This window comes from Anser brachyrhynchus, assembly GCF_964034855.1.
Source record: "Anser brachyrhynchus genome assembly, chromosome: 10".
Taxonomy (NCBI): Eukaryota; Metazoa; Chordata; class Aves; order Anseriformes; family Anatidae; genus Anser; species Anser brachyrhynchus.
The window spans coordinates 23,662,383-23,683,424 of record NC_137705.1 but is presented as its reverse complement, the minus strand read 5'-3'; the positions used below and the strand labels follow the sequence as shown (position 1 = coordinate 23,683,424).

The following is a 21,042-nucleotide window of genomic DNA, read 5'->3' as shown; positions in this document are numbered from 1 at the left end:
TTCATATGCCATTGTCCCTGTGTCAGCCTAGAGGCAGGTACCCACAGGTGGTACTTGTGCAATCATCAAGTGATAAATTGAAGACTCACGTGCAGGGTTGCCACAATTCCAGATAAAAGCATCTGTGCCAAGAGCCACACCACTGGGCTATGCATGTGCATGCACAGATATACACAAAAGGACATCTGTCCAGAAATCCTGCAAATGCAAAATATTTGCCTCATATCCCCTTTTCTCTTCAGATAAACATACGTTGAGGAGTCCTTCCAATCAAGCAGATCAACCACAACTTTATTGTATTTACTGCAAAATAGTATCTGTTTCATCTGTGTATGCTGACTCTATGCTACTTTCTCTTAACAGGAGTGGGTGAATTAACATGAGCTGATGTTATTTTCAGTAATGTGGACAGCAATAAGTAATGCTAAAATACCTGCATACTGACCTACGCTATCTCCGCTAAATAATTTTCACTAACACAGCACGCTGATATCAAACTCCATGATAGTTTTTGCAATGTGATGCTCTTTACACACCCTCTGGCTTAGGTAGCTAAATCCAAGATTAGTGTTAAGGATTTGTCTTTCAGGTTTGATAGAAGCTCAGACATAGAATTTGGACATCTGAAAGATTTTTTTGTTTGTTTTGAAGGGGTATCATGGTCATTCCCAGTCATAGTCTTCCATTATCAGATATTTCTAGCAAATACTCTATTTGTTTTTTCTCAAAGCATCACAGTTGTCAAGTTTGTCCAAAATAAAACTTTAAAGTACATGGCATGCTATCTGGGAGGTAATAGTCTTGTACTCCTTCTCTTTTTTTTTTAGCTTTGATCTTTTTGTTAGCATTATTACTGCTTTGTGGCTTTTTCATGATCAAGATTAGCATCAGTTTTATGCCTAATGCGATACTGTTTGGAGAACTCTGTTCTGTCAAAAAAGATCATCAGTTATTCATCTCTAACTTCTGTGAGTCTACAGATATAATTTGATATGGCCCATATAACACACAACACAAAAGGAAACTTTTTCCAGGATGCAGATGAAAAACTCTATACAAGAAATAATGAGACTTCAGGTATGAGAGCTAAAACTTTGAAGATTTCTATGGTATTATAGCTTTCCCTGTTTTTTTGGTGTTTTTTTTTTTTGGGGGGGGGGGGTTGTTTTGTTGTTGTTGTTTTTTACTGGTACAGAAAAACATAAAATTGTATATCAATATTAAAAATGCTTGAGGGCTGGAAAAAAGTAAAGTTAGTACATAGCAGATTATCCCCTTGCAAGCTTCAATCTGGCCTGGAAATTTCAGAGGAAATTAGATTTATATAATTAAGGCCATGACTTCCAAGACATTAGCAGTGTCAGAATGGATACAGGAAGAAATGAAATGAAACGTTGAAAAAAAAAACAACAACCTGAGAAAGGTTATTTGGCTCTGCCCCACACAGAAGACTTGCACTTAACTAAATTATGAGAGAAATAAACAACTTTTTTTCAGGAGTATAGGACGATTTCTGAGGAGGAAATTACTCTTTCAGTTGGTCAATACCAGTTATGTGCCCTGTTGCAAAATGCAAAAACGGTTTTCACATTTTAGATGTGAGAAAAAAGCAGCACTGTGTGCAAAGGTTGTGACCAGGCTTTTAAATTCCTTTAAAGACAACATCTCCAGCAATAGCCTTACGTCAGAGAATCAATTCTCATTTTTATGAATAAATGCATTCACACACACAAATGCATGCACAATTCTCATCTGAAAAGCACAGTAGCAGACAGCTTATTCAAGACCTGAATAAAATCCATCTAGAGCTATTTGTTACAAGAATAAGTTGCTCACAAATTGCCTGAAAGTAGGAAGAGGAGTATCCGCTTGTTATTATTAGGAGAAATACTGTTTTGAAGAAAAACTGAAGGCTACCCAGACATCCTGGACAGAACGCACACCTAACAAGGTCATGGCGCATCCCAAGCTGGGGGAATGGCCCCAGCGGGGCAAGGCCACTTCTCAAGGGGACCTCAACATGCTGAATGCCTGGGCTGACAGCATCTTCATGAGGTTCAACATGAAAACATCCTGTATCTGGCATGGAAAAAAAAAAAAAAACATGCACTAGCACAGGTAACAGGGAGATGGTTAGAAGGCAACTTCACAGAAAACTGCCTTGGGTCCATGGTGAACAAGAAGCAGGGAGCCCTTAAGGCAAAAGAGGTCAAGTTCATACTGGGCTGTATAAGCAAGGTGTACACCAGTGAGATTATTCCTCTCTATTCCAGGAGTAATGTCACCCCACCACACACACCAGTTTTGGACTTCCCTATACAAGACAGACACTGACTCACTGACTCATTCTTCTTGAATGTGGCCTCTAAGATGGCAAGGGGGAAAAGTCAGAACAACAGAAATTCTGAACAGTTCTAAGGAAAAACCTTTTAATCATGAGGGTAACAAAATATAAGACGACATTGTCCAGAGAATTTGTAGAACCTGCATCCTGGGAGATATGCAAGATCTGGACAGATGAGTTCCTGAACAGACTGATCTAATTTCACCTTCTCTGAACAAGTTTATTTTCCACAGAAGTTTTAAAATGTACTTGGAGGATTTCTCTCTTTACTCTCAGTTGTGATACTATAGTCCTCATTGTCCCTTTTTCAGTTTTCTTAATGGCCAAATCCTCTTTCTAGGCATACAGTGTCTTGCATTATTATCTTGCCTAAAGACAAGATTTCAATCACAAAACCTTCTCCAGTCCTTCAAAGATAAAATGTACGTATAATTCATTCATGATTTATATTTACATCGTTTAAAAAAAGATATACACTGTGTAGTGTTGTTAATTAGTTTGAAGTAAATAGTATGCATAATCTGACTAAGAGTCTAGAGGACACAGCATTAAAGAATAGTACTTTCATGCTTTGTTGATAGCTAACAAAACCATTAATAAAAAAAATCTTTATTTTCTGAACACAAGTGAAAGGGCACAGTGAGATTTATACTGTGAAAATATAGCATAAATCACTGTCAGTTTATATTTCTGAAAATAATGCTAGAATATAGCCTATGATGAGATTGAATACGTCTGAGAGATTTATATCTAATGATCTGCTTTAATCTATACAGAATCAAAAGACATTGTGCTCCTAATAAAATAAAAGGAGACCAGCCTTATCTAAAAGAATGAGCAGTAAGCATGATAACAGGTCTAGGCAGCAACCAAACTGCATTAAACCTACTAATAATAAAATTTCAGGAAATAGATATCATAGATCATCATGAAGAATGGACTGCCTCTGTGATATTGTTGCAAGGATTTTAATGATTTTTCTCTGAGTGCATTTTAAACATATAGTTTATTTGGTATCTGCAGTTTCTCTGGAAGTTATTTAAAGCACCATCAGAAATACTGCTAATTGGTTGGCATTACTTCAAAAATAAAAATAAAACCTATAGACAGCTAACACTGAAGATGAGTGATCAGTTCATTAAATGCTGTTATATTTCCTTATCCCAATGAGTTGTGTATTTTTCTCTATTCTCTTTTTGCTGCAACATTATATAAATGACATTTACTAGCTATACCATAAAGTACAAAATCTTCTGTAAAAAGAAATATATGGTAAGCTATATTTTTAAAATGCCATCTCTATACTGTTCATTACTTAATAGAATGACATTATTTATAGTAATATAAGTTCCCAAAAGTAATCTGGTTTAAAAAACAAAACAGACATTGAAGTTTACCTTTCTTTGTTGATTTTAAAGATACATTAATGGGTTTTATGGATATTGTTTAATTCTCCATTCAGGATAGTGAGAAAAATTCCCCAAATCAGCTCCTATAGCAAACAATTCTGATTATTAACCTGCTTCTAAAAATTTCGTTGATCAGTTCATTGAATCCACCAGTGGAAAGTTAATTCGCTGTGAGCTTGCAGTGGGAAACACTCATGCATCCCTAACCATTCAGCATAGAATCAGTTTTATAAAACAAAAGCTTGCCATGTCACTTTCTGCTCTCTGAGATCACAGCAATGACTTCGGTAACAAATGAAGTTAAAATTGAAACTTTCCTGAGTAAGTCTAGAATCTAAATCCCATTTTTCAAAAACAAACTTGGCTCTACATACCTCTTTTATACTGGTTTTACTGTTTTGAATAGGCATAAAGTTAAATCTTACGTAATAATTCCAGATGCACTGGTACGATCCATGGTATGATACCAACAAGCAGGGAAAAAGCAACTGTGATCACATAACTTCCTTTCCGCATCTATGTAAAAATATAACTTAAGTCAACAGTACGGCATTACTGCACTAATTCTGCAAGATAAATTCTAATTACTTCAATTTCTGCATGTGGACAAGACCTACACAGTGATGGGTTTACATACAGAATCATCTAGGTTGGAAGGGACCTCCAAGATCACCTAGTCCAACCTCTGACCTAACACTAACAAGACCTCCACTAAACCATATCACTAAGCTCTAAATCTAAACATCTCTTAAAGACCTCCAGGGATGGTGACTCAACCACTTCCATGGGCAGCCCATTCCAATGCCTAACAACCCTTTCAGTAAAGAAGTTCTTCCTTACATCCAACCTAAACCTCCCCTGGTGCAACTTTAGCCCATTCCCCCTCATCCTGTCACCAGCCACGTGGGAGAATAGAGCAACACCCACCTCGCTACAGCCTCCTTTGAGGTACCTGTAGAGTGCGATAAGGTCACCCCTGAGCCTCCTCTTCTCCAGAATGAACGATTCCAGCTCCCTCAGCAGCTCCTTGGCCTTATTGAACCTCGTACAGTTGGCCTCAGCCCATCGGTCCAGCCTATCCAGATCCTCCTACGGAGCCTTCCTTCCCTCGAGCAGATCAACACACACACCTAACTTGGTGTCGTCTGCAAACTTACTGAGGGTGCACTCGATCCCCTCACCCAGATCATCGATAAAGATATTAAAGAGGACTGGCCCCAGTACTGAGTCCTGGGGGACCCCACTAGTGACCAGCCTCCAACTGGATTTAACTCCATTCACCACAACTCTTTGGGCCCGGATACCCAGCCAGTTTCTAACCCAATGAAGCGTACGCCAGTCCAAGCCAAGAGCAGCCAGTTTCTCGAGGAGAATGCTGTGGGAAACGGTGTCAAAAGCCTTACTGAAGTCAAGGTAGACCACATCCACAGCCTTTCCCTCATCCACCAAGCACGTCACTTTGTCATAGAAAGAGATCAGGTTCGTCAAGCAGGACCTGCCTTTCATAAACACATGCTGACTGGGCCTGATCGCCTGGTTGCCCTGCAAGTGCCGCGTGATGACACTCAAGATAATCTGCTCCATGAGCTTCCCTGGCACTGAGGTCAAACTAACAGGCCTATAGTTTCCTGGGTCTATCTTCCGGCCCTTCTTGTAGGTGGGCATCACATTTGCTAGCCACCAGTAGACTGGGACCTCCCCTGATAGCCATGACTGCTGATAAATGATGGAAAGCGGCTTGGCCAGCTCCTCCGCCAGTTCTCTCAGTACCCTCGGGTGGATCCCATCCGGCCCCATCGACTTGCGTACATCCAAGTGCTGTAGCAGGTCGCCAACCATTTCCTCATGGATTGTGAGGGCCACATCCTGCTCCTCATCCCCTTCCACCAGCTCAGGGTTCAGTCCTCCTTTTCATGTTAATGTATTTATAAAAACATTTTCTGTTATCTTTAACAGCAGTAGCCAGATTGAGCTCCAGATGAGCTTTAGCCTTTCTAATTTTGTCCCTACACAGCCTCTCAACATCCTTATAATCCCTCTGAGTGGCCTGCCCTCTTTTCTGAAGATCATAAACACGCTTTTTTTTCCTAAGCTCTAGCCACAATTCTCTGTTCAGCCAGGCCAGTCTTCTTCCACACCGGCCTGTCTTTGGGCACGTGGGGATGGACCGCTCCTGAGCCTTTAAGATTTCCTTCTTGAGGACTGCCCAGCCTTCCTGGGCTCCTCTGCCCTTCAGAACCACCTCCCAAGGGACTCTGCCAACCAGTGTCCTGAACAGCTCAAAGTCAGCCCTCCAGAAGTCCAAGACAGCGGTTTTACTGGTTCCCCTCCTGACTTCACCAAGAATAGAGAACTCTACCATTTTGTGTTCACTATGCCCAAGACAGCTCCCAACCACCACATCTCCCACCAGTCCTTCTCTGTTTGTGAACAGAAGGTCCAGTGAGGCACCTCCCCTGGTAGGCTCTTGAACCAGCTGTGTCAGGAAACTATCTTCCACGCTCTCCAGAAACCTCCTAGACTGCTTCCTCTGAGCTGTATTGCATGTCCAGGATATGTCTGGGAAGTTGAAGTCCCCCACGAGGACAAGAGCCAACGATTACGCAACTTTTGCCAGCTGCCTGTAGAATTCCTCATCCGTCTCCTCATCCTGGTTTGGCAGTCTGTAACAGACCCCCACCAGGATGCCTGCCTTGTTGGCCTTCCTGCCGATCCTAACCCATAGGGACCCAACCTTATCATTCCCAGTCTCGAGTTCCACAACATCAAAACACTCTCTAAAATAGAGCCACACCACCACCCCTTCTGTGCTGCCTGTCCCTTCTGAAGAGCCTATAGCCAGACATTGCAGCACTCCAGTCATGAGAGTAGTCCCCTCACATTTCAGTGATGGCAACCAAGTCACAGCTAGCCTGCTGCACAGTGGCTTCCAGCTCCTCCTGTTTATTGCCCATGCTGTGTGCATTACTGTAGATGCACTTCAGTTGGGCCATTGCCTGCTCTCCCGGCCCTGACTTCTCCCTGGCACACCTCTAACGAGCCTTATTCTCTCCCCCTTCCTACCTAGTTTAAAGCCCTCTCAATGAGCCCTGCCAGCACCTGGGCTAGTGTCTGTTTTCCCCTTTGAGACAGGTGGGACCCATCTGCAGTTAGTGGGCCGGGTGCCGAGTAAAGCACTCCATGGTCAAAAAAAAAAAAAAACAAAATTTCTGTGTTGGCACCAGCCTCTGAGCCACCTGTTTATCAGGTGGGCTTTCTGAGTCCTCTCTATACCCCTCCCTGCCACTGTAGGGATGGAGGAAAGCACGACCTGTACTCCCGCTCCATCTACTAACCATCCCAGTCCCCTAAAGTCCTGTTTGATAGCCTTCAGACTTCTCTCTTCAATATCATCTCTGCCAGCCTGGACTATGAAAAGAGGATAATAATCAGAAGGGCGAACCAGGTTGGGAAGCTTTCTGGAAATGTCCCTGACCCTGGCCCCAGGGAGGCAGCAGACTTCCCTACGGGTAGGGTCAGGTCGACAAATAGGGCACTGTTCCCCTGAGAAGGGCGTCGCCTACAACAATCACCCTTCTTTCTTTCTTAGTGGAGGCAGTCCTGAGGTGTGGAGTTGACTTCCTTGCCCTAGGCATCCTCCTGGGTAGAGTGTTCACTTCATCCTCACCCACCGGTCTCTCAAGCTCCAGGGCCTCGAATTTGTTGTGTATGGGCACCTGGGTAGGCACGGCTGGTAGGGAGGGGGGTTGCCTGTGACATTGAGCAGGGATCTGTTTCCATTCGTCCTCATCTCCTAGGTCCCCTCCCTCTGCTCAACAGGGCAGGGGGTCCACCACTGTTTGGGGTGTCTCACCCCGGTGCCTTTCCTTCAGGCCTTGCAGGGAGTTGTCCCACAGGTCTATCTCCCGCGCGCACTCCATGATGGCCCTCAACCTCTCCACCTCCTCCTTGAGCTCTGCCACCAGGCTGAGCAGGTCGTCCACCTGCTCACACCTCACACACACGGTGTCTCTGCCATCCTCAGAGGGCAGCAACAGGCTCAGGCACTCCGTGCATCCAGAGACCTGAACTGCCACATTTTTGAGTGGACACTCAGTCTGGGTGGCCACAGACTGTCTTAAAAGAGCTCACATATTGTTATATTTGCTATTGAAAATGTTATTGCAAATAGACTAGACATTAGGCACCAGATTTAATATCCATCCATATTCTCAGATGCCACGTAAGATAAATGCTGATCAGTAAAAACTGTTTAAAAAATGTTAATAGTGACCACCATATTTTCTTCTTTCTGTATCTGAAGTAACTGCATGGAGAGTGTCAGAACCGTTCTGCTCTGAAAAATGATTCCATGGAACACCTATTTCACTCAAATAATCCTACAAAGAAAGGCCTAGAGAGCTGGGGCTGTTCAGCCTACAGAAGAGAAGGCTCCGGGATGACCTCATTGCAACCTTTCAGTACTTGAAGGGGACTTATAAAAAGCATGAAGAGCAACTCTTTGCTCAACCAGATATTGACAGGATGAGGGGGAATGGTTTTAAACTAAAAGAGGGGAGATTTAGATTAGAGGTTAGGAAGAAATTCTTCACTCAGAGGGTGGTGAGGCACAGGAACAGGTTGCCCAGAGAGGTTGTGGGTGCCCCATCCCTGGAGGTGTTCAAGACCACGTTAGATGATGCCTTGAGCAACCTGATCTAGTGGGTGGCATCCCTGTGTATGGCAGGGGGGTTGGGACTAGATGATCTTTGAGGTTCCTTCCAACCCAAGCCATTCTATGATGAGCAAGTTCAACCATCAAACTGACCTACCAAGTCCCATTACTAAACAATGTCCCTTAGTGCCATCTCCACACATCTCATAGAATCATAGAAACACAACGTTGGCAAGGACCTACAGGATCATTTAGTCCAACTGTCCTACTAATACCAATACTACCTGCTAAGCTACTAAATCACATGTCATAGCACCTTGTCCAGGTGCTTCTTGAACACTGTGAGGGACAGTGACTCCACCACCTCCCTGGGCAGGCCGTTCCAGCGCCTGACCACTCTTTGAGAGAAAAAGTTTTTCCTGATATCTAATCTAAATCTTCCCAGGTGCAATTTGTGGCCATTCCCTCGAGTCCTATCATTAGTTATCTGAGAGAAGAGGCCGACCCCCTCCTCACCACAACCTCCCTTCAAGAAGTTGTAGAGTCATTGTAGAGTGCAGTGAGGTCTCCCCTGAGCCTTCTCTTCTCCAGACTAAACAACCCCAGTTCCCTCAGCCGTTCCTCGTAAGACTTGTGTTCCAGGCCCCTCACCAGTTTTGTTGCCCTTCTCTGGACACGCTCCACGGCCTCGATGTCCTTCTTGTAGTGAGGGGCCCAAAGCTGAACACAGTACTCGAGGTGTGGCCTCACCAAAGGTGAGTACAGGGGGATGATCACCTCCCTGCTCCTGCTGGCTACACTATTTCTAATACAGGCCAGGATGCCGCTGGCCTTCTTGGCTCCCTGGGCACACTGCTGGCTCATGTTCAGGTGAGCATCAATCCACACTCCCAGGTCCCTTTCCTCTTCACAGTCTTCTAGTCACTCTGCCCCAAGCCTATAGCGCTGCATGGGGTTATTGTGGCCAAAGTGCAGGACCCGGTACTTGGCCTTATTAAACCTCATCCTATTCGCCTCTGTTGTGGTTTAACCCGGCTGGCAGCTAAACACCACACAGCCGTTCGCTCACCCTCCCCCCTCCCTCTCTGGGATGGGGGAGAGAAACGGGAAAGTGAAGCCGGTGAGTTGAGATAAAGACAGTTTATTAAGACAGGAATATAATAATAACAATAACAATAATAATAGTGATAATGATAATAGTATTAATAATAATAATGTGTAAGAAAACAAGTGATGCACAATGCAATTGCTCACCACCCGCTGACCGATGCCCAGCCTATCCCCGAGCAGCCGGCCCCCCACCCCGGCCAGCCACCCCTATATATTGTTTAGCATGACGTCAGATGGTATGGAATACCCCTTTGGCCAGTTTGGGTCAGCTGTCCTGGGTCTGTCCCCTCCCAGCTCCTGCTGCACCCCCAGCCTGCTCGCTGGCAGGACAGAGCGAGAAGCCGAAAAGTCCTTGGCCTGGTGTAAACACTGCTCTGCAACAATTAAAACATCAGCATGTTATCAGCGCTCTTCTCATCCTAATCCAAAACATAGCACCCTACCAGCTACTATGAGGGAAAATTAACTCTGTCCTAACTGGAACCAGGACAGCCTCAGCCCAGCAGTCCAGCCTATCTCAAGGGCCACCCTACCCTCAGGCAGATCAACACTACCTCACAACTTGGTGTTGTCTGCAAACTTACTGAGGGTACACTCAATCTCCTCATCTAGGTCATCAATAAAGGTATTAACAAGATAGGCCCCAGTACTGACCCCTGGGAGACACCACTTGTAACGAGATGCCAGCTGGACTTAACTCCATTAACCACAACCTGCTGGGCATGGCCCTCAAGCCAGTTCTTTACACAGAGAAGAGTATACCTGTCCAGGCAACGGGCAGCCAGTTTCCCTGGAAGGATACTGTGGGAGGCTGCGTCAAAGGCCTTGCTGAAGTCTAAGTAGACTACAACAACAGCCCTTCCCTCATCTACCAGTCTACTCACACAATAATAGAAGGAGATGAGGTTCGACAAGCACGACCTGCCTTTTGTGAACCCGTGCTGGCTAGGCCTGATCCCCTGGATGCCACGCAAGTACCATGTGATCTCACTCAAGATGATTTGCTCCATAACTTTCCCTGGAACCGAGGTCAGGCTAACAGGCCTGTAGTTCCCCAGGTCCTCCTTATGGCCCTTCTTGTAGATGGGAGTCACATCGGCAAGCCTCCAGTCCTCTGGGACCTCTCCAGATAAGCAGGAATGCCGATAGATGGTGGAAAGCAGCTTGGCAATTACTTCCACCAGCTTCCTCAGCACCCCAGGGTGGAGCTTGTCTGGTCCCATGGACTTGTGACATTCCAGATGGAGGAGCAGGTCTCTAACTGTCTCTTCCTGGATCACAGGGAGTGATTATCTACCTGAATCACAGGGGACGCCCAGGTCAGGGCGTAAAGTACCTTGAGGATAACTGATCTGACTAATAAAGACAGATGTAAAGAAGGTGTTGAGAATCTCAGCCTTATCCTTATCCTCAGTGATCACATTCCCTGCTGCATGAAGTAAAGGACGGAAATTTTCCTTGGTTCTTCTCTTGCTTCTCTTACAAATATATTTGTAAAAGGATTTCTTGTTCTCTTCTACTGCAGTGGCCAATCTGAGTTCAAGCTGGGCTTTTGCCTTTCTAACTTCCTCTCTGCATATCTTAGCAACTTCCTTGTAGTCGCCCCAAGTAGCCTGTCCATTCTTCCAGTGGACACAGACTCTCTTTTTCTCCCGGAGTCTCAATAAAAGTTCCTGGTTCATCCATGCTGGTCTTCTTCCCCTCCGGCTCACATTATGGGACTCAGGAACAGCCTGCTCTTGTGCCTTTAAGATTTTCTTCTTGAGGCGCGTCCAGGCTTCCTGGACCCCTTTGCCCTTCAGAAGTGACTCCCAAGGGTCCCCTGCAACAAGTGTTCTGAATAGGTCAAAGTCTGCCCTCCAGAAGTTCAAGACAACAGTTTTGCTAGTTGCCCTTCTGACATCACCAAGGATAGAAAACTCTACAATGTCATGGTCACTCTGCCCAAGACAGTCCCCAGCTTTCACATCTCCCATCAGTCCTTCTCTGTTAGTGAAAAGCAGGTCTAGTGGGGCACCTCCCCTGGTAGGCTCTTGAACCAGCTGTGTCAGGAAGCTATCTTCCACATACTCTAGAAACCTCCTGGACTGGTTCCTCTGTGCAGTATTATACTTCCAGCATATACCAGGGAAGTTGAAGTCTCTCATGAGAACGAGTGCTGGTGATTGTGTAACTTTTGCAAGCTTCTCATAGGATGCCTCATCCATCTCTTCGTCCTGATTAGGCGGTCTATAACAGACCACCACCAAGATGTCACCCCTACAGGCCTTCTCCCTGATCCTTTATCCATAGACACTCAACTTCATCATTTATCTTAGATGACACCAGGGATGAGGACTCCACCACTTCCCTGGGCAGCATGTTCCAATGACTAATTACCCTATCTGTGAAGAAAAAAATACTTATATAAAGGCTCTTTCAAGACTCTATAAACCACACATTTTATAGGTAAAAGAAATTCTTTCAGTCTGTCTCAGAAGACGTTCTCCCAAGTTTTTGACTATCACAAAAATACCAATGGCCTTCACCATCACAAGGTACATTAGACAGTCTAACACAGAATACAGATTTCCTGTATTTCAGTGATGTGTAATTGCTGATTTAAAAATAATTAATAAAATGCCTGTTGTCAGCATATAAATTCAATACATTAGACAAAAGATTTACAATTTCTAATTTGCATTAAGAATGAAATTCTGTTTGGAGACAAAATTGAGTTCTCGGTACCTGTTTGAAGTACCTTTTTTTTTTTTTTAAATCAGTACTTTGTTCATTTTTTTAAAAAGGTATTAGATTTTTGTTTTGTTTGTTTTTGTTGTTGTTTTAAGAACTATATTGTATTCCTTTTTTTTTCTGAGTGATATGGCTTAGGAAAATTCCAACTGCTGAAGAGCAATCTATCTCATTGTACAGTCATAGTGGTTTTGTTTAAAGGGTTTCATGGGCCCTCACACAGAAGAACATGAGTTTTATGCTTTTACAGTTGTGTCAGGATGTTGTGCATGGGCACGCTCCAAAAGCCTTCAGGAAGACAAATGGGCAGAGCAGGTTGTCTGTGACAGTCCTTGTTACAAAACCGGAAACAGGAGGCAGATCCAGAAAGAAATACTGCCATAAGATATAAAGAAGGGTCTTGTGTCAACGATAAAGATGATGGGATGTAGGAGCAATGCATCCTGCACCCTTTTAAACTCAAGTTCCATGACTTTGGGCAGACTATAACAGATTTCGGAGAAGTAGGTGTCAGCTTTGAGCCCTCAGATGGCTAAGTTACTACTAAGCTTTTATGCCAGGCCTGCTCCTCTTCCTGGCAACTAGTCACGCTCGTTTTTTCCATGATATTGTAGGCATCGGGTCTCTTTGGATGTAGCAGAAACACCGTGTCTCCAGCCCCTGAGCAACGTCTGAAGCAGGTGCAGCAGCCTTCCCCCAGCAGCCCCGCTTGGGGGCACTCTCGCAGCTGCGGCCCACTAGGGCTTGCAGCAGGAGGCCCAAACCGCGCAAGGCCAGAGCAGGCCGCAGCAGCCCGCCTGCCCCGGGGCTGCCGGAAGCCGCAGGGCGGGCTCCGGACACCCAAGCAGCCCGGCCGGCGCTAGCGGTTGAAGACTGACCGCTTCGGGCTGGGACTGGCTCCCCAGTTTTCATCAAAAATCCAAAACACAGCAGTGTGTGAGCCTCTATGAAGGAAATTAACTCTGTCCCAACCAAAACCATAACAAACTGTACAAAGAGAACATTTTAATTTAGGCAGAGGGAGTAAGATCAAAGCTATTATGGGCTAGTCTCAGAAGATCCAATAACGACATTTACATAGTCTACATATGCCCTGGCTAACTTTGAATAAGCCAAATGAGAGAAACACTTTTCAATATCAAAGAGCTTTGACTGAATCAGGATACCATTTTCATCTTAAGAAGAAATCTTCATCAAATGCGTATAAAGTACCTCTCTGGCAAAAGGCCTATGACAAAAAGACAACCCTTCAGTTCTGGATAATTATGAAAGCCTTGTAAGATATCTGAGAGAGAGACCTGAATCTAAATATTCTCAGTTTCCGAACTGTAAAATGTGAGATCAACCATATCGAGCTTTAGCATAAACTGTTTGCTGTGGAGAAAGCAAATATTCTCAGACAAAAACACTAGTTAGGATTTGTTACATCCCATCTACAAAGCTGAAAGTTGTAGATGTTATCAGATTCACTGAGTGCAAAGCAAAGCTCAGTCCAAGAGCAAAAACTATCATCTTTGGAATGCACAGATCATGATTTGGATTACACAAATGGTTTGTTCTCTATTCTTAGTTGCATTATCTCATTTTGAAAAATAAGTGAGTTCTATTAATAAGTTTCTTACTGTTACAGCTAGGGAATGCTCTGAACTTTGAACCTTTAAAATCTGGACAGAAAGCTTATATAAAATCTCAGAGATGCACACACTCAACCATTAATGAGGAAACCTAAGAATGATGATTTAAATGACAGTTATTTCAGTGCTAACCACTTCATCTGAAATACCCACTTAACAGTTTCATCCATTATGCACAGACTAATCTGCAGTCCCTGAACTGCCCTCACCTCTGAAACTTCATTTAACTAGCAGAACAGAGAAAGGAACCTTCTTCTGTCTATGTTAAGCGAGACAAGTCAATCTGCAAGATTCTACACACTGGAACCATGAAGACATATCTTCATGCCAAGCAAGACTGTAAAATAGTATTTCCAGAAACTTAAAATACAATGTAGGAGTGGAAATGGGAGCTTTGCATGCTTGCAGCTGACAGTAGAGATGTCTGTTTGCAGCTGCAAACTACTTCATGGACACCTTAAGCAAAACAGCCTTTCCTTTCTGGCTCAGCAAGAAATAGTAATAGTTTTGTGGCAAGAGATATGAAATATGAGTTATAAGCAGGATATAAAGATGAAATTCAAGTTCCCATAGTTATAAGTTATGATGGTCCAAGAATGCCCCAGGTAGTCTCTCCACAAATGACAAAACTGACCGATTTGGAACAGTGGATCAACATGTGACTTAATGATTGCCTGAACTTTCAGGTAGCCTCACTGTAAAGAACTGGCTTGTTGCAGGAGCTCTCTGGGTGGGAATTTTGAACAGTCTGAGAACATCTGATAGATGGCTGATGTGGTTGCTGAGCCGTTCTCCATCACATTTGAAAAATCATGGCTGTCGGGTGAAGTCCCCAGTGGCTGAAAAAAAGGGAAACATTACTCCCATTTTTAGGAAAGGGAGAAAGGAAGACCCGGGGGACTACAGGCCAGTGAGCCTCACCTCTGTGCCTGGGAAGATCATAGAGCAGAGCCCTCTAGAAGACATGTTAAGGCACGTACGAGATAAAGAGGTGATCCGAGACAGCCAGCATGGCTTCACCAAAGGCAGATCTTGACTAACCAATCTGGTGGCCTTCTGTGATGGAGTGACAGCGTCGGTGGACGAAGGAAGGGCAATGGATGTCACCTACCTGGACTTAAGCAAAGCCTATGATATGGCCCCTCACCACATTCTTCTCTCTAAATTGGAGAGGTATGGATTTAAAGGATGGACTGTTAGATGGATAAAGAATTGGTTGGCTGGTCACAGCCAAAGGGTTGTGGTCAATGGTTCTATGTCTGGGTGGAGGCCAGTCACAAGTAGTGTCCCTCAGGGGTTGGTCTTGGGACCGGTTCTCTTCAACATTGTTATCAGTGACATAGATGACGGAATCGAGTGCACCTTCAGCAAGTTTGCAGATGACACCAAGCTGAGCAGTGCAGCTGATATAATAGAGGGAAGGGATGCCATCCAGAGGGACCTGGACAGGCTGGAGAAGTGGGCCCGTGAGAACCTACTGAGGTTCAACAAGGCCAAGTGCAAGGTGCTGCACTTGGGCTGGGGCAATCCCAGGTATTTATATAGACTGGGCAAAGAAGAACTTGAGAGCAGCCCTGCGGAGAAGGACTTGGGGTCCTGATGGACGAGAAGCTGGACATGAACCGTCAGTGTGCACCTGCAGCCCAGAAGGCCAACTATGTCCTGGGCTGCATTAAAAAAGGGGTGGCCAGCAGGTAGAGGGAGGTGATTGTCCCCCTCTACTCTGCTCTTGGGAGACCCCACCTGGAACACTCTGCAGGCCTGGGGCCCCCAGCACAAGAAGGATGTGGAGCTCTTGGAACGGGTCCAGAGGAGGGCCAAAAAGATGATCAGAGGGATGGAGCGCCTCTCCTACGAAGAAAGGTTGAGGGAACTGGGCTTGTTTAGCCTGGAGAAGAGAAGGCTTCAAGATCTCATTGCAGCCTTCCAGTACTTGAAGGGAGCATATAAACAGGAGGGGGAACGCCTTTTTACATGTGTTGATAGTGATAAGACAAGGGGGAACGTTTTTAAACTAAGACAGGGGAGATTTAGGTTAGATATTAGGAGTAAGTTTTTCACTCAGAGGGTGCGGAGGCACTGGAACAGGTTGCCCAGAGAGGCTGTGGATATCCCATCCCTGGAGGCATTCAAGGCTAGGCTGGATACGGCTGTCGGCAGCCTGCTCTAGTGGGTGGTTGCAGGGGGGTTGAAACTAGATGATCTTTAAGTTCCTTTTCAACCCAGGCCATTCTATTATTTCCCAGACAACTCATGCCAGACCACCTGATAGGCACTATTTGTATATTTCAAAGTATTGATTCAGAGCCTGGTTGGAGAAACTGGGCATCCAACCCAGAGATTTCTTAATGCAATTAGTGCTGTAGAATTGACTGATTCTGTATATTCCCTGTATAGGGAAAAGATACTTCCATAGTTATCATAACAGAAAGTGTCAGGAACATTGGATAGTCATCTGGACATACTTAAGACAGTTAAGAAATGTTTTGAACATAATTTATGACAGCAGGTAACAGTCAATCATGCCTGTGCTGGAGTAGTCATAAACAGCCACCAGTCAGATGGAAATAAAGATTCAGTAGAAGAGCAATACAGAGTATCTCAGTACAGCTGAAGACTGTTGCAAGGACCTTTGCCATCATCTTGGCAGAAGCAAGCATCCTAGTCAACGAACTTGATTCACAAATTGAGCATTACCCTATATACAGACCCCTACAAAAGTGATTTAACATTTTGGTCTTTGCAACAGTCTCAATGGTGTATTGGTCAAAGGACTTCAATTTCCATTTGATCAACAGCTAAGAAAATGACAGTTGCAGATGAGACCAGAGATGGTCTAGATTTGATTTACGTGCTGTAATTTCAAGATTCACAAAAGCAATTCTCAAATTGCCTGAATTTGGTAAACCCAATAATTCAAAAGGCCGCCATTTATTTAGGTAACTCACTCTTGATAGTAAAACTTTCCAGAAAGAAAAAATTGATGGTCTTCCTTTACTTATTTTAACCTGTGCTGCATACGGTCTTCTGAATAGAGAAGGTGGACAACCAGGAAAAAGATGACTGACATTTGTATTGACATTTCTTTTCCTACTCTACCTAAACCTATTCATGTGTTATTTAAAAGGCAATGAACATTTACACAGTTTACTATATTAAAAACATATTGAAATATTTGTGTATCTTTAATTAAAAGCAGAGCAGAATGATTAATAATTTTCATTAAGAGCTGGTCTAGTGCCACTCCTCTAAGTACAACCCCCAGAGCTACATTCTCAAAGTCTGGTGCTGACAAAAAGTACATTCTGATTCACTCATTTGGAATATGACTAGGAGAGCACATGGGAAGAATACAGGGAAAAGTAACAGCTTAAGGTGAAAAGAAAAATGTCCATGTTGAAATTCTCATGTGCAGATCTAGGCAGGTCTATTTTTCTACTCAGAACAATTGCTTTAGGGATGCTGTCTATTCTTTAGAAAGCCTACCAAACAGTTAAAATAAATAAATAAATCAACTGGAACAAAAATAAGCATGTTAACTTTACAAGTTGTATTTCTGGTGGCAGAATCAACAATTACATCACATTCTAATTTGCCAGGGTTAACTTCTGATTCTATTCTTTTGCTATTCCAGTTTTATGTTGTGAGTTACCTGTCTCTTCAGAATCAGTTCCTTTTTCTGTTGATTAGGAATTTTTCATGCTCCATTTCTTAAGCTTTATTATAGCAGAAATATTCTTACAATCAATTACAAAGCATAAACTCAAACTTTTCATCCTTTAAACACCAGGAACTGGCTTATCTTCCATGGGATCCTGCTGCTTTATAATTTCTGACCTCTATTTTAGGTTCAAATTCCCAATGTAACCAACCTAAACTTACAATTTAGAAAGAACTTGAGGTTTTAATTATGCTTCTACTGCTTCCCTCCCAAAATTACACCGTGCCTTTCGCCATTTCAAAATTGATCTTCAATATTACTCCTTACATAATCCCATCCTCCTGTTCCTCTCTCTTTTTGCACAGCTCTACCTCAGAAGAGGCCAACAAAAAAGAGGAAATTGATGCTACAATTGATCCATGTTACCCTACCACACTTGCCTGTAAGAAACAGTCTGAATGCAGTCATAAAGGTGTTTGAGAGTCACACTGGATCCATTCATCAAGATCACAGAAATTCACATTCAGAAAAAATGTGAACATGACGTGTCTTTGCACAAGAAATTTTCAAATTGAGAAGGGAAATAATGGTGAATTTGTAAGACATAGCAATTTTGAGGTGTTGTATTATGTCTTGTAACTTTAGTCTACACATGCACACACACAAACCTATTCAAAATAATACATGCATTTCAAGACTCTATTCCAATGTATCTTGTTGTTGCAAAGCAAAGGGCACAAGAAACAGGGCAATGAACAGGCATGGGAAAAGAGCAGAAGAAATACGTCAGTCTAGAAACTTCATCTTGCCTCTGAATACTTTTAGTGATTTTTATTTATTCTAGCTCTTTCTTATTATGAAGTGGTGAAAAAAGAAGTTAAAGTTTGTTTTGCACTGATAACCCAGTGGGAAGTTCCATGAAGACAATGCTTTAAATAAGCATACAAAATTTTACTGACGAGGGCCACAAAACCCTCAAAATACAATACGAGATAGCACTACCACAGTATCTTCTATCCTATTACAGATCCTTACCCTATAAGGTGCTGAAAGACTCAATTTACACTGCACTCTGAGAGGAAGCCATGAAATTGAAGCCATTACCTCACAAAATTGAATCCTTAAACCTTGAGTTACTTAGTAAAAGGTTCTTCATCGTTAATTTCTCTCCTTTAGTATTTCAAATATCCCTTTTGGAAAAGTTTCCATTTATATATTTCCTCATATTTTATCTTTCCTGCAATTACACACTGTATTCAGGCAATTTTATAACAGTGTTTTGTATTATCTTGATATCCTACGCACTGTGTATTTTACCCTAAATACTGATAGAACAGTTAACAGAAACAAAAATTGGACAGTCTATTTAACTGGAAAATAAGATTCTGCAAGCAAAAACAGTAACAAAGAAAAACAGTTTATCTGTCTGGGGATCATCAGGCAGCTGAGCCCTGCTTTCCCAAACATCTGCCTCCCCAACAGCTCTTTGAATAGACCTACTTCAGAATATACATGCAGAAAAAAAGGGAAGTGATGCTGCAATTAATTCCTCATGGTCAGGAGACAACATTACTGTGTCACATTCACCTGTGAGGAAAGTATCTAGGTCTATGATTGTTAAGAGACACTTTTAGAAAATTCAAACAAGCTAGGGGTCTTACATAAGACATTGGGTGGGGTTGTTGTTTTGGTTTTCTTTTGTTGTTATTTCTTAAACTCCAAACAACAACAAAAAAATCACGGAAATGGAAAATTTACAAAAGCTTACAAAAACCACAGGCAAAGAAAAAGTCTTGACACCCTTTGTGGATTTACAGAAGATCATAAAGCAACTCAAGATTTATGAAGAATCATTTCCTATTGTCAAAATTCCCCCAATATACTAGGGATAGAATTAGCAGGGGAATGTGAAGTTATGCTATTTTACTCCATGCAACGGTACTTCGGGTGATTAGAAAGTGTTCAACACCATGTTAGCATACGACTTAGTGCTTCCCTAAATGGGTTTGATCCCTGACATTTCTGAAAGGAACAAAACATCTGAGGCCTTTTACATGGGACACAAGTTCTAGCTGCATTACACATACTGAATGATCAGTCATAGAAAACCGGGCAAGATCAGTTCCCCTCAAAGACAAGTGAGCTTTGAATGGCTCCGCAAGAGTTAATTGCTGAGGAATTATATGTAAAGACTTGGCAGAGCAAAGAGGTTGTATTAAATAAAGAGTTAAGATTTAGCATTTAGCAGCAAAACAAAAACATAAAATAGGTCTAAGGTGCATCTCATACTTTCTAGCTTATTTTTCATGCTCTATGTGAAGTATGCATTAATGATGAAAAATAAGCAATCAATAATGTACAAATTATAATACAACAATGGCATATATTGAACATAATAAATTCTTCCTAGAAGTTTAACAATTAAATCAGCAAAGAAAAATTCCAGATTTTGAGAGTATTAAGCTTTGGGCTGAGACAATGTCTGAAAAATTTAATCCCAAAGACTACTTTATATAAAGTGCCAATTATTTGGAAAAAAAAGAAAAAAAATCTTTTTTTTTTAACCTTCACTATAACTTTTACTCTCAACAAAAGCTCTTACATTTCTGCCACTTTGAGACCAATGGCTTAAATGTTTCATTTTAGATGTATCTATAGTGTGCCAATAAAATCTTTATATAGCACCTCCAAACGTTGAGTATATACCGCTCATTTTTACTGAAGAATTTTAGAAATATTTTTACTGAGTTTTAGAAATTTTTGTTTTATTTTTTATATCCTTCCACTGGTAAAGCCAGCAATGGTACAATTAGATCAACCATATTGGATATAGAGGGAGAGGAAAACTTTTAACTCACGTTTTATAACTTCCAGAGATTCCCTGAGGTAGGTTTTCTGCTATAACAATGTTATCATTTCAAAGTAAAATGTGATACTATTTACTGGGGCAAGAACAAACTCTGTGCTCTCATCTGGGAAGCTAAAGAATTTTTTATTTCCAGCCCTGATATGCGAGATTCCACATCTGTCATTACAAACCATTAACAGACAAGCCTAGATGAACTACTTACGGATAATTCAGCCATCCCTGAACAAGTTATTTCTATTCTTCAACATGTCAGTGGATTTGCTGAAATCTAGAACAGCTATTTTCTTCTTTAAATGCAAAATAGCAGCCTAAACAAATTAATTTGTCTGAATGGAGAGGAGGAGAAGGGATTAGAGCAGAAACCGTGACATAACCAACTTTCTTGGATCTAGCTGAAGCTTCTGTGGAAAAAACAGGCTCATACAATTTCTGCTACTTTACTAGTTAGCTTTCTTGTATATCAACTAATTTTTTTTTTTTTTTGGAAGAATCCATGGGAGAAGAGCAAAATCAGACTAAGTAACCAAATACCACCAACTTCTCCACTTCTGTTATTATATAGTTACAGGATGTTACAGAACAATGGTAACTCATTTTCAGTGTACTTCACTGTGCATGGTGCAGACAC

The 21,042-nt window shown here is 42.5% G+C and overlaps 1 protein-coding gene across 31 annotated transcripts in view; it reads right to left on the bottom strand.

The window, feature by feature from the left end:
* CACNA2D3 (calcium voltage-gated channel auxiliary subunit alpha2delta 3) overlaps positions 1-21,042 on the bottom strand; it is a 530,340-nt gene that overhangs the window by 162,548 nt on the left and 346,750 nt on the right. The window lies entirely within an intron of this gene.